The following is a 5674-nucleotide window of genomic DNA, read 5'->3' on the forward strand; positions in this document are numbered from 1 at the left end:
GGTGGGTTGCTGAGTTGCTGGCATGTGGTTCCGAAAATGCGAAAAGTGTTGACTGGGTCTGCCCTAGGCGGACGAGCGCTCCGTTTCTCGGTGTGTGGAGACGCAAACCTGGTTCATTGCATTTTCACGGACCAAAATTCGGACGCGGTCGGAAATGGGTCGCCCCGCTGAGATGGGTTTGGCCTGTTTCGGCCAGTTTGCGTCGCCCCGGAGTTGCCCTAAACACCCGCCGCGCTGGAGATTGGCCTCCCGCGTCTTTTTTCTCTCGTTTTTAACCCTTTTCCTCTCTGCACCCAGGCTCAAAGCAGGAGAAAAAGGACACCACTACCTCCGCCGATCGAGCCGACCGCCTCCGCCGCCAATTGACACCGGTGTTCACATCCCCTCGATCACATCTGCCTGTTCAACCGTTCCCAGCTCCATTCGTCAGTTCCTTACTCCGACCCAATCCCATCGCGCCCCCAAGGAAACCCTAGCTCGCGTGGCGATGGCAACAAGGAAGAAGCAACTCCGGTGCGGATCAGGGGAAGCAAAAATCTTCCGCTACCCTAGCGCTTGCACGGATCTACCCTCCGCAGACCTAGGCTGCCTCGCGGTCCAGACTACTGAACCCCATGACCACCAGGCGCTCATGGTCACAGACTCACAGGTGCGTATTTGTGCATCTCTACTCTGTGTTCTATTGATCTTGGCACTTTCTTTGCGCCAACTCGCTCGTGAGCACACAGGATTATATCGATGATGAGGACAGCGACGAGTACGGGGAGACAAATTGCCCAGGTTGCTAATTGTCCTCCAGAGTAAATTGCTTTATACTAGTACTAAACGAACCAGAAACAATTAACTGTCTGTCGATGCTACATTGATTCTTCAGGCGAAAACTACTCCGAGGAAGAAGTATATCAAATTACAGACAGATGGATAGAGACTTCAAATAAACAGTTTGAAGACTACTGGAAACTGCATCAGAATATTCTAGCTAGCGGTGATAAAAATGCGCGTCTACCTTTTTTCCTTGGAAAGTACTCCCTGAGGTGACATTTTTATGCATTGAAAGGAGCTTGCGCTACCACCGCGAATACAAGACCCATGACACTTCCACGAGTAAGGGCCATTGATTCATAGTAATCTGCAGTTGTGCTATTTAAGTACTTTTTGAGTAACTTCCGTTTTATTTCCTATATTTGCAGCTGCATCAATTCTCGGATATCGTGAGCCAAGAGTCATGCTACAAGTCTTCTCTCTGCGTTTGGCAAGCTGTGAATCATATCCCGTTAGTGTTTATGGAGTATTCGCCGTTCGAGATGAGTTGGAACCACTGCGTAATCTTGTCTTTAACTGTCCCAGAGTTGATGCTATCACAATTGAGCAGCAGGTAATAAAGGATATTTTGTATTCAAAATGGTTGTTTAATGCTGAACAATGATGACTAGCAGTAACAGTTATGTTAATGAGATTCTTCTTTGCATGTATCCGTTAAAAGTTATGTCTTATTTATGTGCTATCAGATGCATTTAGTCCTCCATTATCGAGTCAGCCCATTGTAAGATACTTCTATGATCAAATCGGCATGCATTCAGATCCCTGAAATTATCAACCCATTATAAGATACATGTTGTGGAGCATTCTATGATCACATCATCCTGCAATGATCCCTAAAGCAATAAATAAGATGCACTTCCTCTTTCTTTTTCTCAAGGCGCATTATCACTACGCATAGGCATTAAGAAGGTTATAAATCCGAAAGGATGCTATGTGAGATGATATGCCTAGTGTTAATGTTTTGGGAATAAAGGGTACCGATATATGTGAAGATTAAATAGGTCATTGTTCTCTTTTGCTCGTATGGGCCACTAAACTAAATTACATTGGTGATTACACATTACCGCCACGTCCTCGGCCTTGCACTACAACATTTCTGTCTTTTCAGCTCAGTCTTCCGTAGAATATAGGGGAAATTTGTGGATAAAGCCCCCCCCCCCACCCCCTACACCCACACACACACCATATATACAACAGTCAAACTGGCTTAGACTAGTCATAGTGGGAGTAACTTAGGTAGTAACATAAGATGCCAACTAGACATTTTGGTGACATGGCATGGTATTAAATGAAGAAAGAGAGAGGTGGTAACTAGATATGTTACCACAACATCACACAAATCAAGGCAAGATGAGTCTACAACCTAATAAATGACAGTATGCATGACACCACATATATGTTACTACCCACTGTAGAGGTAGAAACTTATGCTAGTAACATATACATGTTACTACTCTAAGTTATTCCCCACTATGACCAGCTTTACAGCTTGACTCGTACAGGGACCTCCAAGTGTGTGTCTAGTGCCCATGCCCCTGCTCCCAACCAAGCCCACGCACCTGGCCATCTTCTAGTGGTTGTTGTGTACAGTTAAGCCAGCTAACTAAAGTCTTCTGTAATTATCTTTTTTTAAAGTAAAACTGTAGGAGAGGCTCGGACAGTATAAATTTATTAAAAGAAATATACAAAATGTACAAATATACAGGGGAGGAGAAACCCCAGAACACAAGGACCTTCCGTAATTATCTTCGGTAGCAAGTTAGTTTGTTTTCCCAAGTAAGGCTATAAAAGCCTCGTCCTGTCAGTTAATAAAGCAAGTAAGAACAGACCAATTTTTTCCTCCCCCAAGGTTGATCTGCCTCACCTATGATCTAAACTCATCCCCAACCAAGCCAACGCCATCTAGCCATCATCCGGCGGTACACAACATCAAATCTCCAGTAAACTACTGTAAACTCCATTAGCACTCTAGTACCACTCTTAACCCATGCTGTTGTAATTTTATGACTCGTGTACTACCACTACCATTATCTTAGCTTGCCACCACACTCTTCAATTATCATCAATTCATCATGCTGCAGTACACCTTGTTACAGGAAAGCATTTCCTACATCTCTTGCCCTCTTGGTCTCTCTCCATTGGTCATCGACCACTCGATCAACTCTGATCATCTGAGAGGCTCAGCTCTCGACACCACCAGCATGGCGCGCCTCTGCATCCATCTAGCCACATCCATTCCTCCATGCTCAAGGCCACTCCTGCCTTTCCAATCATGTGCCTTCTCCCTCTGGCGCCTAAATCTGAAGCAACCACACCCTTTCCTCTAACAGATCGAGCATTGTTGTCATCTCATTGTTAACTCTCTGGTTGCCATAGATCAACGCCCTCACCTAAACTCATTTACCTCCAGAACCAAGCACTGCTTCTCATGTCCTCCACGTCTCCTTCACACTCCCAGCCTTCACTACAGCCTCAACGATCTCTCTCGACACCCGAACATCTCTAGCAACACAACCTGTGGCATCGCGATCAAGCAGTCTTGCTGACTCCCACCATTGGCACACACCTACAGTGGACCTCCGTCTCATTGGGCATGTCGATGTCCTTCACCAGCAGCAGCATCGCCACTCTCCCTCTAAAGCAAAGTTCCAACAAAAGGCTTAGTCTCTCTTCCTTTCTCCATCACAGTGCAACAGACACGACAAGCACGTGCCCCATAAGCCACACCTCTTCTTCTCTGCTGCACTTCTCTTTATCCCCTGTCAGGCTCAGCAGCATCTGCAGCAATTCCTCCTCTCACCAAACTTCCTTCTGCCAGCTCCCATTTGCTCTCTTTGGCAATCCTCAAACGGCACTGCAGCAGCCACACACTGAAATTGCACATCATCTCCACAATTACTGATGCATATGCACAGCACTAATCTTCGTCCTCTCAGATCTCCAATCATTTTCTTCCCTTCTTCCAGCAAGCCAGGAGCAGCAGCTGCATCAAACCCAGCTCCTTGCAAGTTGCAACAGCTGCACATCAGCCACCTGCTCTACAACACCCGCATCGACATGCCTTCTCCTCTTCACTTCTTGCTGCACAATAAGTCCTGAACATGCAAGGAATCTACACCTGCTGTTCTTATTCTAGGCAGTACTAGATGTATCCTATCCAATCTGATGGATCAATCCCTTGGAACCCCCCCCCCCCCCCCCGCACCCCCAACAGACTAATCTAAACACCATTAGGACTGTACTACCATTCTCATTAGACACTGATCCTAACTACCCAACAAATATGCTGGATGCTGTGATTTTTGTGTAGCAAGGGGGTATACTGCACCTGTCTATAAGATCAGTATACACATGATCAGTTGATCACTTGTTGACCCTTTTATGTGCTCACATACACATGCTAACGTGTTTGAATTGTGAAATATGATAAACAAAATGTAAAATCAACCAACCACCAAACATGACTACTGCAACTGCACACATTCATGCAAACAGGCTACAGCCATGACTCATTTGATTTCTTGTTTGCATATGCCAAACAGAGGGACTGAGTATCACTCTTTTTATATGATTTAAGCATGTGCATTTCATACCTATTAATACATACTCCCTCTGATCCTAAATTCTTGACTCAAATTTGCCCAAATATGGATCAATATATTCTTAAAAAGCTTCTAGATACATGTAATATTTCGACAACAATTTAGGATCGGACGGAGTACTAATTTATTTGTGAGTGGATTTAGTTTGTTCAGTTCTAACGAGTTATTAAATTGTAGGGTTCCTTGACCTTGCCCCTTTGTAGCCCCTGTCGAGGGATGTATGTACTTGATCATGCATTACTAGAAGTTGATCTATGGGTAAAGAAGGAAGGGGATGGATCGGCTGACAAAAAATTACTCTCTGCATATGTTGAGATTTTTGTACGGTCAAATTATGATTTATTTCGAGGCGGACAGATTTCTGGTGATAGTTGCAGCTTGGAGGTGGACTACATGTTTGTTTCATCAAGTATTGAGGCTGTAATTCAAGTCTCTGCAAAGGTTGACCATCGTCATCATATGAGATTCACCGCTTTCAGCACTGGCTTTGATCAAGAGATTGTGCTGTTTGATGACAAATTCTTTCGGAATGGTAACCTAAATCAGCATGTCGTCGCAGTTAAGGAGAAGGGAAAACTGGATGTTTGCTTAAAATTGGAGAAAGTAATGTATAAGTGGTCTTTTCAAGATGGAGTAGTTGGAGCTGTTAGTGCTCCAGATGACTCAATATTAAAGTATGGCAAGTTTTCTGTGAAGGTGTTATTTGCTCCAAAGGACTTTCAACGTAAGTGGCCTAAGATGTGAAGATGTGAAAAGAAGTGAAGAAGACTTCCATGCTTTAGTAAGCACTGACGTTCAGTTATAAACACCAAACAAGAAGTAACATTACTAGTTCTGTTCCAGCTAAAGAAGGCTTAATTCCCTTGTGTAAGCCCTATTGTGACAACAGAAATGACGTGTGTGGTCTGGATATGATAAACTGCCGGGGACCTAAATATATTGTTGCATATTCTGTGCTTGTGTGGAGCACTGTTTAGCTTCCTTGTGTAAGACCTGTCGCGACAACAGATGTGACGTGTGGTCCAGATATGATAAACTGCTGGAAACCTAACGATGTTATATGGGTGCATATTCTCTGCCTGTTTGTTGCGCCTCAGCGCCATACAGCTTTTGGACTTGGAGGAGAGGCACACTTCGCTGCTTCCTGATCCAAATTTGTTTTCACTGTCATACAAAATAAATGGCGTCCTGAACATTTTAGCACTCCCCTTTCCAGTTATGTTCAACTCCATTGGTATCATTAGTATATT

At 44.3% G+C, this 5674-nt stretch overlaps 1 non-coding gene across 1 annotated transcript; it reads left to right on the plus strand.

Moving 5' to 3' along the window:
• Nucleotides 1-268: 268 nt before the first annotated feature.
• On the plus strand, nucleotides 269-5442 carry LOC100839692. Its single transcript, XR_002963735.1, has 5 exons — nucleotides 269-649; nucleotides 729-780; nucleotides 875-1104; nucleotides 1191-1375; nucleotides 4602-5442. It is a non-coding gene; the product is annotated as an uncharacterized LOC100839692 (transcript).
• The last annotated feature ends 232 nt before the right edge of the window (nucleotides 5443-5674 follow it).

This window comes from Brachypodium distachyon, chromosome 2 (genome assembly GCF_000005505.3).
Source record: "Brachypodium distachyon strain Bd21 chromosome 2, Brachypodium_distachyon_v3.0, whole genome shotgun sequence".
In the NCBI taxonomy this organism is placed as follows: Eukaryota; Viridiplantae; Streptophyta; class Magnoliopsida; order Poales; family Poaceae; genus Brachypodium; species Brachypodium distachyon.